This window comes from Chelonoidis abingdonii, chromosome 1 (genome assembly GCF_003597395.2).
Source record: "Chelonoidis abingdonii isolate Lonesome George chromosome 1, CheloAbing_2.0, whole genome shotgun sequence".
In the NCBI taxonomy this organism is placed as follows: domain Eukaryota; kingdom Metazoa; phylum Chordata; order Testudines; family Testudinidae; genus Chelonoidis; species Chelonoidis abingdonii.
Genome location: NC_133769.1, coordinates 291,355,876 through 291,368,024, shown reverse-complemented (window position 1 = coordinate 291,368,024; position 12,149 = coordinate 291,355,876).

Genomic DNA, 12,149 nt, shown 5'->3' with positions numbered 1-12,149 from the left:
ACAGCCACAAAACACTACCTTTTAAAAAAAAATCCAACCACCAACTTCTTAAAGGTACCGGTCTTCTATTGTAACATAACAGCATTTGCAGTCAGGGTCAGGCAGAAAGCAATGCGTTATTTCTATGAGAAAACAGGAGAGGACAGCAGACACAGGAGTAATAGTTTATCCTATTGAATTTTTATTTACACATGGACAGTTCCTGCAGATAGATTTTGAACAGATTTGTTCAATAGAAAAGCAGGACTCTCACCATGTTTAGTAGGTCAATTCAACTGTTTATTTGCAGTGCCCCTCAAACTACTACTTGATATATTATTCTTGTTCATATGAGAATCTTAGCTCCCTGTTTAGAGCACTGTGTTGATGAGGAAGATAATAATGAAACCTGGCTCTTATATAACACTTTCCATCTGTAGATCTCAAAGTGCTCTACAAAAGTAATTCCATGCCAAACTCATTCAAACTTGCTCTTGGGAAAGATCCAAGCTCATCCTTGTGGAGTGTCTCAGAACCACTTTGACTAAATGAAGAGACCCTCAGCTTTATAGTACCTAGCTCTGGTACTTACATGGCCTCCATCACCATAATATTTGAATACCATCACAATCATTAGTGTTTTTATCTTCACAACATTTCTGTGAGGTAGGGGAGTGCTATTATCTCTATTTTAAAGCTGGGAACCAAAGCACAGAGAGCAACTAAGTGATTTGCCCAAGGTCATATAGGAAGTCTGTCACTGAACTGTGTATTAAACACCGGTCTTCAGAGTCCCATGTTAGCATCAGACCTGTCATGCCATCCTCTCTCCCTATCTGTTGTTGTAATGATGCCTCTAACATTAATACCTGTCATAAATGAACTTGTTTTCTACTTGATGCTGACTGTGAAAGGGTAAATAGAATTTGTTCTTTTGTAAGCTCCTTATAACATGTACCTAAAACATCTTGCCACCCACCATGCATGTTATAATTTGAATTTCAAGATGATTTTGGCAGAACTCAAAACCCCAGGCACCTGTTTAAGGACTAAGCTTTTGGATGAGGCAACAGGCATTAAGTGTAAGGAAATATGTGTAATTTAAAATATGAGAGACTATTTGTCACTGTAACTTCTTGTAACAGACATTTGTCTAACTCAGAGATAGCATTCTAAGGCATCCCAGTGAGTGCTTGGCCTTCTGCTGTTAATATATGTAAATGGCCACAACTAGCAGACTAGCTGTCTTTAACGGGCAAAATGTGTTGATGAAACGAACTTGGGAAACTAGCAAGCAAAGAAAAGTAACAGCACTTTGTTACCTCTAAGTTAAAGTTGATAGTTAACATTAAGGTGAAACAAATATACACCAATGGACACTAGGCTTAAAATATTTGAGCAGTTAAAAATATAGAAACAAAACATGAAGGGAAGACATCATGTGTGTGTGTGTAAAAAAAAAATTCCCCTCTCATCCCTATGGGTGATGTGTGTCTTCCTCAACCTCGGGTCCTCTACCAGAGGCCTGGGAGTTTGAGGGTTCTGCGCAGTATCTTAGCTGTTCCTAGCACTGCACTCTTCTGGACAGAGAGCTCTGATGTTGTTCCTGGGATCTGTTGGAGCCACTCACCCAGCTTAGGAGTCCGAAATACCGAGAGGCCTGAGGAGTTGAGAGGTTGGTGCGCAGTCATCTTAGCTGTTCCTAGCACTGCACTCTGCTCTGGACAGAGAGCTTCTGATGTTGTTCCTGGGATCTCTTGGAGCCACTCACCCAGCTTAGGAGTCACAGCCCCTAGTGCTCCTACCACCAGGGGACCACTTTGGCCTTCACTTTCCACATCCTCTCTAGTTCCTCTTTCAGGCCCTGGTACTTCTCCAGCTTCTCATATTCCTTCTTCTGATGTTGCTTGTCACTTGGCACTGCTATATCTATCACCACCGCTGTCTTCTTGCTCCTTGTCTATTACCACGATGTCTGGTTGATTGGCCAGTACCTGCCTGTCCGTCTGGGATCTGGAAGTCCCACAGAATCTTAGCCCTGCTATTCTCCACAACCTTCTGTGGAATCTCCCATCTGTGTCTTGGGGAGGTCTAGCCCATACGCTGTGCAGATGTTTCCTGTACACAATGCCAGCCACTTGGTTGTGCGTTCAAGTGTAGTTGCTGTTCCTGCCTGCATCTTACATCCTGCCACTCATGTGTTGGACTGTCTCTGAGGCCTCTCTGCACAGTCTGCACCTTGGCGTCCTCTCTAGTGTGGGTAGACCCCTGCTTCAATGGATCTGTGCTCAGTGCGCTGTTTCCTGTGCTTACTATGATCAGTGCACTCACTGCTGTCTTTTAGTCCAGCCCTTCCAGCCACTGGTAGGATTCCCATGTCAGCCACCTCAGCTATCTGTCCATGGGTACATCCCATGCAGCGTCTTGTCTTGCCATGGCAACTTCTTCTCTGCTTTGGTCTTCCTCTCATTGTCTGCTGCTGCCTCAGGCATTCTCTCAGCACCTCATCTTTGGGGGCCATCTTACTTGATGTACTCCTGGTATGTTCTGGGTTTCGTCCAGGACAGTGGCTTGACATTCACCAAGCCCTGCCCGCCTTCTTCCAGCTAGGTATGATAGTCTCTGGGTGTTGGACTTGGGGTGGAAACCTCCGTGCATTGTGAGGAGCTTCCGGGTCTTCAACTCGGCAGCCTCCATGTCCTCCTTTGGCCAGCTCACTATATACCGGCAGGGCTATCTGATGACCGGCAGGGCCGTATCTGTTGATGGAGTGGATCTTGTTCTTCCCCACTGAGCTGGCTCTTCAGGACCTGTCTTATTCATTTGGTGATTTACTTGGATGTTTAGCTGTCTTCCTTGCCTCCTCATCGTGGTTTCCATGTGACTGTGGGACGCCAAGGTACTTGTAGCTGTCTTATGTCTGCTATGTGGCCCGCTTGGTAGTTCCACCCATCAGTCTTGACTACCTTCCCTCTCTTCACCTTACCATCCGGCCACACTTCTCCAGTGCCGAATGACATCCGATATCCTTCACTGTAGATCCGCGTCAGGTGGATTAGCGGAGTCGATGTCTCGATTCATTCTTAGCGTACAGCTTGATGGTCAGCCATGTAGAGGAAGGATGGCCGATAGGTAGTTGCCACTCCTGCACGCTGTACCCGTATCCAGTCCTTATCCAGTCCTTGTGATTATCTGGCTGAGGGGGTTTAAGCCTATGCAGAACAGCAGCGGGGACAGTGCATCACCTTGGTATATGCCACACTTGATGGCCACTTGTGCAAGCTGCCTTGAGTTGACTTCTAGTGTTGTCTTCCATAGTCCCATTGAGTTCTTGAGGAAGGTCCTTAGTGTCCTGTTGACTTTGTGTGTGTGTGTATATATATATATATATACACACACACAAAGTCATACATATACACACACATACATACTTTCTCAGATGTTCTGAACGATTGCAGAAATAAGGTTTAAGTTAAGTGTGCTTTCTTCTAGAAATAAATTGTTTGGCTTATTGGGGTTTAGCACAGATGCAACCCTTAAAAAGATACATTTTGAAAATGTGGCTGTACCCAAAAATATTTATTTTTGGCAATGCTGAACATGTATGGAAAACTCATTCCAAATATATTTTTACATTAGTCATCACTGTTACAAAAAATAATGAAGGGAATCCATACTAAGACAAAGTAAGCCTTTTGAGGAAGCGTTTTCCTTCTAAAATTGTTCCATTGCAAGGTTAAAGGATAAACCTTTAGAAATTGCACTTTCAACCATGTGCAGCTTTGCCATTACCCCCCTTATTAACTACACATCTGTATTAAATTTATATTTCACTTTTAATTTCTCTTCTGGAATCACAGTGTTCCAAAGTGAGCTCATTCATCCAATTTCCTCCAGTCAAAGGTAAGAGACATGGTGAGAAATTACCTTTGTAATGTACAGTGACCTGCAGGCATTCTAATATTTGTCTTTCTCCCTAACTATAGTTTTTCAAAGCTACATCAATTTCTCTTGGTTTACGATTAATCAACATTCATTTGCATATTTCTGGTGTCTCTGTATCTATTTCCATTCTCATTTTCACATCATTTCTATTTAACCCAATATGGAGTATTTGAGTCCTGTTTGCACATTACATATACCGGTAGTTCTATTAAATAAGTAATATACACAAGCCACCTTGTTACAAAAGCCACTTTGTTCTAAGATGAGCTCCTCAAAATTTAGAGCTAATGAGGGGTTCATGATTGTAGGTATTATCGATTTCCTTTTCTGGGCGTGCAACAGGCTGTGACAGTCTGTCCCCGTTTCCAACAGAGCAGAGTTTCTGTTCTGCAGCTAATTGAAGAAATCCTGCTCTGACCATTGCAATGTCTGTGAGCAACAGAAACATGGATCCATCTAGTTTTCTGATGTTATCTGGGTTGTGGCAAACCATGTTGTCTTAGGCTCTGTCCACTTACTTACTTTTTTTTTTTTTGCATGTGACATGCTGCCAGAGGTGCTTTAGTATATTGTCCAGTAAGGATGAGATTTTTCAAAGCTGCCATGAAGATTTGGACTTGCACTTTTAGAGGGAATTAGACATCCAGATCAAATCCCTTAGTTGACTTTGAAAATCTCAGTCTAAACTCCTTCCTGAACAAAACATCCCTCTTAAAGCCTTACACCAGTGGTGGGTAACGTGCGGCCCATCAGGGTAATCCACTGGCGGGCTGCCAGACAATTTGTTTACATTTTCACGGCCACCTGCAGCTTCCAGTGGCCACAGTTTGCTGTTTCTGGCCAACAGGAGCCGCAAGAAGTGACGGGAAGCAGTGGCCAGCATGTCCCTGCAGTCCGCGCCACTTCCCACAGCTCCCATTGACTGTACCCCATAGAAACACAATTAGAAGAAATAGAGTCCAAATAGCATAAACAGACTCCAATTCCTTCTGGTCATGGATTCTGCCCCACTCACACTTCCTGCAGTTAAAGCAAATGCAACAAGTGCTTTTACACATAACCTCTTCCTGGATGGGTAGGGGAGCAATCAACAAACTCTGTTCCACAATGACCCATTTGGATTAAATAGTCCTTCCTATGGGCCGGAAATAATATCTTCTGTAGGAATTCAGTAGTTTGCATTAGGTGAAGATTTTTTCCTATTTGGTGAGTTACAGAATTTCAGAATAAACATTTTACAGTTATAGAGCAAACACTCAGGTATTGCCTTATAGCATAGGACACAGATATTATAAGTAAGATTAATATATGCAGCATCCTACTAGCATTTCATAAAGTCTAAACACTAAACACATTCTCATAACACTAAGAAGTATTTTAACTATACCAACCCACAGGTAAGCCTGACTGATTTCAAGTTCATAGATTATCAGAGTTGGAAGGGACCTCAGGAGGTCATCTAGTTCAACCCCCTGCTCAAAGCAGGACCAATCCCCAGACAGATTTTTGCCCTAGATCCCTAAATGGCCCCCTCAAGGATTGAACTCACAACCCTGGGTTTAGCAGGCTAATGTTATGCATTTAAGAACATAAGAATGACCAAACTGGGTCAGACCAAAGGTCCATCTAGTCCAGTATCCTGTCTTCCAACAGTGGCCAATGCCAGGTGCCCCAGAGGGAATGAACAGAGCAGGAAATCATCACGTGATCCATCCCCTGTCCCTCATTCCTAGCTTCTGGCAAACAGAGGCTAGGGACACCCTCCCTGCCCATCCTGGCTAATACTAATTGATGGATCTATCCTCCAGGAACTTAGCTAGTTCTTTTTTGAACCCTGTTATAGTTATTATTTGTCAGTGTTCAGTGAGGCCTGGGGCCTTGCGCCTGGTGTGCCAGTATCACAATGTACAATACAGCATGAAGAAACTGAGGGGTGGAACAGGGAAGGCGTTGTCAGGAAAGCATTGAGATTAATGTCAGACCTGACAGGGGAGTGTGAAGGAGCAGAAAGACTACAGCTGGGCACAGCAGGGATTAAAGAACACCTGTGGGTTCAGCTAACCCTGCCCTGTTATACCTGCAGCCAATGCCAGGCCTGGAGAGGGAAGAAAAGAAGGGAGCCTGGCTCAGTCAGGGACTGACTGGCAAAGAGGAAGGAGCTCTCTGTATGCCTGCCTGAAGGCACAGACCAGCAACCTGCCTGCCAACACAGCCACTGGAGGCAAGTAAGGGTACGTCTACACTGCACGATTATTTCGAATTAGCTTAAACCGATATTACAAAACAGATCTAATAAAATCGGTTTAGCGCGTCCACAGTGGGATCCTCTGGAAGGATGGCGAACGCGCATCCATGGGAGCGTGTTTCGCCGGAGACCCGCCAACGCCACAGGATAAAGCAAACTGGTAATGCCCCGCCAGAGCGGTGCTACCCTCTGGCGCTGAATGCCAGAGAGTGCCCAACGCCATGGATAATAGATGTTAAGTAATCTTCCGTGCTGCTACACGCCCATAAGCGTGAGGCAGCGCAAATATTTTAATCGTAATAAGTCTAGTACTAAGTCATTTATTGTCAATTCTCTGGTTCCCTGTCAATGTGTGGATATAATTTTCCTACGCATCCCAGCTGTCTACTAACAGTTCAGATCTTGTCTACGTCTCGACTTAAGCAATATATATTTATAATTGAACAGCTGCAAAAGCTTCTACTTAGATTAAGCATTTTCATCTATCCTTGTTGGACCATCCATCAACTCTCTCTCTGCACGTCCTTCTTATGTGAGCCTCAATTTGTAGAAGAGTTGTTCTTGTGTGCTACATACTCTCTCTTCTCTAAGCCCTTTCAATTCATAGCTGGACATTCACTTACGTGGTTAGAGAATAATGTCGGAGCTTCTCTCAATCCGAGTACCCCCTGTGTCCTCGAAAGCTTAAAGTGCGAGCTTGCTCTCAGTAGTGCGAATTTTAGCTCTTCCATGTCCTTCATAAGTGGTAGAAATAGTGAAAGAGTTATAATATAAAAACTACTGGCTCTGATACACATTCATGTACAACTTTTTAGGCATCCGTGCTCGAAATTTAAAGTCGGAAACCAAAGCTCTCAGAAAAGCACCATAACTATTTTCCCCTTACGCCTAGTAAATGCCACTGCCTTAGGATTAGTCACATCGCAAGGTATTGCTACACCAGAATACTGAGAACAGTGTTTGTTCCAGTGGTGGTTTAACCACCACTGCCAAATACGAGAGGGTAAGAAATAGACCTCTCTGCTTCCTACATCTAGAGATTCTCCTGTGTGATACACCATGTTCTCATTAAGCTTCTTGGCCACAGGTGTCACATAGTAATTCAGTTAGCGAGCTTGATTAATCCACTAGAATGATCCCAAGCGTTTCTTTTTTCTTTTTTTTTCCTCCTTTCCTTCCGACGTATTGTTGATTGATTTTCCCAGGACAGAATTTCCGCTCGATCCTGTAAAAAAACCGCGGATTTCTCATGAATCCTGGGATGTATACCACTATTACTTTTATCCACTATTCAGCTCATGCTAGTGTCATCATGAGCGAGGAACAGAGTTAGTTGTTTTTCTCGTACTTGTCATCTCCTCGCTTTATTTTCACCGTTATGGATAGAGTTTGTAATTCAGCGAAAGTTATCGGAGGCCTGTTGTAATAATATTTATATCTATATTCCCTCTTTCTCTACCATCCTAATAGACATCAGTGCATGAGTAAAGAATGACGCACCCTGAGACAAGGCGCGAGCAGGGGTTCTCTATTCGGAGCAGACAGCGTCGCAGCGTTTTCTATAGTTCCTGGTCGTACTGGCTGTGAAGCTCTCTCATATGCTCGATGTTAGCTACTCTCTATTTGCTCCGAGTCAGAAGGATTGTTCAGAGAGTGTCGAGACACCAAAGATAGACAAGTGTAAGGAACTTTCGCCCCTGAACTCGATCTTCTCCAGTTTTTTTCAAGTCTAAATGACACTGTTAACACTTCTAGTAAAACTGATAGGATTCAGGCGATTCAGCTACTTCACATGCCAGGATCTGAATAGATTAGATAGGACGTAGCTTAAGAAATATTCCTCCCTCAAGCAGCTCCTAGTCGTCTACTTTACAGCTTTGCTCTCTCACCTTCTCCCTTTTAAAGGTTGGATTCCTTCTGCAGGTCCCAAATAGCAACAGGATTAGAAATGTAAATGCCTTAATAGCAAGTACCGTACAGCTTTCACCTGCTTATTCTAGCCAGTTGTCTAATTTTACTTCGACCTTCTACTATGTGTCAGTAACGACTTGAAAACGGCTGTTTGGTTTGAGGGTTATACATCTTGTGTCCAACACCAGTGAACACTATTAGTGACCAATAATCCTGAGCTGTCTCTTTTAAACGGCTTGTAGTTCTACAATGCCATCGCTTTCTACATACTGACGTTTAGTCGCTAATAATGTCGAGTATTTCTAAACATCTGTCTATACCCATTACAATAAGACGAATCTACGAAGGACTACTCTCCCTAAACCGTGTCCGCCCAGGTCATTTCGATTCTAAGGAATGTCATTCAGGGAGTGGGTGAAGTAGCAGTAAAAGATCCCCGGCGATATTTCACGAGGTTAGTAGGATGGTCGATATCAAGAAGACCTTTTTAAATTTCTGTCCTGGGTGAGAAGCCAAAGTCCAGAAAATGGCTAGGTGATTTTAAACATGATATTGTCTCAACTTTGATATTTGGCTTTATATGGCACTTACCGGGCGGGGCATCCACAGAGTGCACAACTGCCGATCCGCTCTGGACAGCAACCTGGAAATACATCTTGGTGGATCCCAATGCCAGCAGATACGAGAACGAGGAAACAGGAAGAAAGAGCCCCTAGGCGACGAGACACCTAGTATTAGCGATAGTGTACGAAATTTTTGCCTGTGCTCTAGTCATGGGCCTATCCTTACTATAACGGGATCAGAAGGATATGTGCTGGGTCTGGGATCACACTGCTAATCTGGGGCCATATTATCTCCCTGATCGTTGTAAGTCCACCCCTTCAGTGTTAGCTGATTCATGTGCTACGTCATACTTTCTCTGACCTAGCGTGCAAGTGATAGCCTTGGTCCAACCATGGGATGAAAATGGTTCCCTGTGTACACACAAAGCTGTAAGGCTTGGTTGTTTGTTTAAGATGCATGTGGATTTGTTTCATACTACCATCTTGCATTACTGAGTTCATCACAGAGCCTCAGGTGTGGTAGGGTTCATGCAGGATCCTAGTGTTACAGTTACCACATATTATTTCTCTTTGGGAGGTCAAGCTGCGCACTGATGAAAGCCAGTTTTTTTCCCTTAGATGGTTTCTAGTAACAGAAAATACATTGTGCTGGAGGTTGAAAGGAAAATTCATGTTTTGATCGCATCATGTGTGGAGGTCCTTTTATGAATGTCTTGGCTGAGTGCTGTATATGGGTCCATAGGAGGGCTCTATGGCAGCATGGAGTGCATAGCCATGCAAGCGCCTGAAAATGATTGTCACGTTGCAATTAAATCATGTTGGATTGACGGGTCATGTGTTTTGATAGTTACGCATCATTCGGATGTGGGATTGTCGCCCAAGCGTTGTGAGACCTGTTCTCTTCCTTACTCAAGCACCATGCTGCGCGTGCGAGTCTGAAATCGTATAAAGAATCGCTCCAAGCTGACCATTTATGAAGGTACACCTTGCTCACGGAAGTGTTCACTTCTCATGTTCTTTATAGTGTTTCTCCTTTAACGTAGGCTGAGTTTTCGCACTTGTGTGTCTATTATAGGAGAAAATCTGAACACCATCTGTTGTCTAGAAACACTGGAGCACAGTCCGTGTCACTACAAGAGAACACTTGGCATCAGCAATATTGTTGCCCACAAGACTGTCGTTTTGGGAAATAATATTAGGAACGTTCACAGCACACGAGGTCAGTACGGGCTCTGCGTTGTTCGACATACAGCGTAACGGCGGATAAGCACCAAGCGTGACTCGAAATGAGTGCCTCTATTTTAGACGCTCCACGTGTCTTCCCAACGCACGGAAAGAACGAGAGGAAAATGGAAATCACCAGTGACTGGACTGGTTTTAACTTTATGAGCAAGAACTCCTAAGCTCATCCACTGTTATTCAGTTCCTACAGATCCCTCTCCCTCAGTAGAAGAAAATTATTTGCATCTGTGGCTAGAGCTCCCCAATTTGGATCTTCTCGTGCATAGGATACCAAACCCATACAACACTGTAGTTTCAGGGTCAGGGCTGATTTCTCCAACATTATCGTAGAAGCTCACACTGACTGCACTATCCCCTCTATCATGTTGTTATATTTTTTCGCCCTTCCTCTTTAACAATGCGTCACACACTGTGAGAACACAATAACACAGGAAGAAAAGATCAAAAATCTATGCACAACCTTTTTTCAGCAGACCTCAACTGTCAAAACATTTTATGTGGATCTGAGTATGCATATTTTGATGCTCCCCAAATTCGTGAAATCTTTTCACTCGCACATATGAGGCAAAGCAAAAAGACGATTTTTTTCGACATTGCTATCTTCAATAACACTCAAAGGGTCAGAGCGGTATCGGCGACAACATTTTGGCTCCTAGCTTCATCTCCGGTAATCCCACCGACCTATTGCCTATCCCATCCCTTACGCCAGCACAGGCTCTTATGTCCTGGCAAGAATGTTTATACTGTTATTGCCTTCATGCATCATTGCGATAGCTTAAGTTGTCGTGTCTCCACCATGCAAGAATGGTGGTCGAACATTGCTACTCACTGTATCCATAAGGCTATTTTCCCTCGCCTGACCGACAGCTTCCCTACCAATCTAGCTACTTCTGACACAGAACACTTCTTGCTCTCCCCCCATGGTCTATAGAGCAAATTCCAAATTGTAAGACTATTCGTTACTGTCTCAGTACTTGGTTGACGCTCCTGGACGCACTTAACAGCACACGGAATTTGGTAGCGAAGAGATGTCTCCCTGCGTTTGGCTTGATCCAAGCGAACCCTGTGAGCTGGTACGCGCCCCTAATCCATTCCGCAATGTTTAGTACTCAGAGAAATATGTTTTCCAACTTACGGTCCTGTAACATAATTCGAAATCCTAAATCGTGATCAGTGGATAATAAAGCAGTACCCTAACTTGCCATGGCCAATACATTGTGCATTGAGTGTGATTCAGTGCAGCCCAAGATTTCCTCATGCCCTGAGTCATGCAGGCTGACGAATAAACAGAAGCTTCACTTCTAGAGATGGGGGAAATTGAAAGTTACCTAGATGAGATATGAAAAGGAGGAGGGCCTCTCTCCTTTCCTCTTTGCCAGTCAGGTACCTGATGTAACGCGTGGAGCGCCAGCTGCCAGCTTCGTAACTCTTCTAACTTATTCGTGCAATCGCCTGTTTCTACTTATCCTTCCCACACGCATATAGCGCTCCCCGCACTCTCATGGCAACTTATAACTATTGTTGTTAGTGCGGATTATAAAAATGCAGGATGGACCATTGTCCTGGTGTATGGCTGATGAACAGGTCATCATAATTAAACTTAATCTACTTTTTTTTTCTGATCTCTCTCCTCTGTCGTCCACCAGGGTACTTCACTCTGTCTAGGTCTACTATTCCTCAGGCTCTCTCCACCACTCCCCCTTGTACCGCAGGATCTGGACAATTGCATGAAGCTGAACAAATATGATCGTCTGATATTGCTCCCTCTACATCCAACTGTAAGCCCAGTAACCACACCTTTCAAAAACTCTCAATCTGCCCTCCAGGTTTCATTCCATAGACTTGTATTTGCATACGGACACACTTGTGATACTGGCAACACAGGCGCAAGCCCCGAGTCTAGCGCCTCATGGAACACTGCACTAAAAACAATAACAGGGGTTCAAAATAAGATACTAGCTAATATCCTGGAGTTATAATCCATCCAATAGTATTAGCCGGCATGGCAGGGAGGTCTTCCTTATGCCTCTGTTCAGAGAAGCTAGGAATGCAGTAAGGGAGCAGAGGATGGATCACAGTTTATTCTGATTACCTGCTCTTCTACATATCCTCTGTATGGCGAACCTGCACTTAGGCCCTGTTGGAAAGACAGATACTGGACTAGATGGACCTTTGGGATCTGACCCAGGTTTGTGCATCTTAATGTTCTTAAATGCATATTTAATAACATATAGCTTACTTCTAAAATTACAACTGTCTCTCTA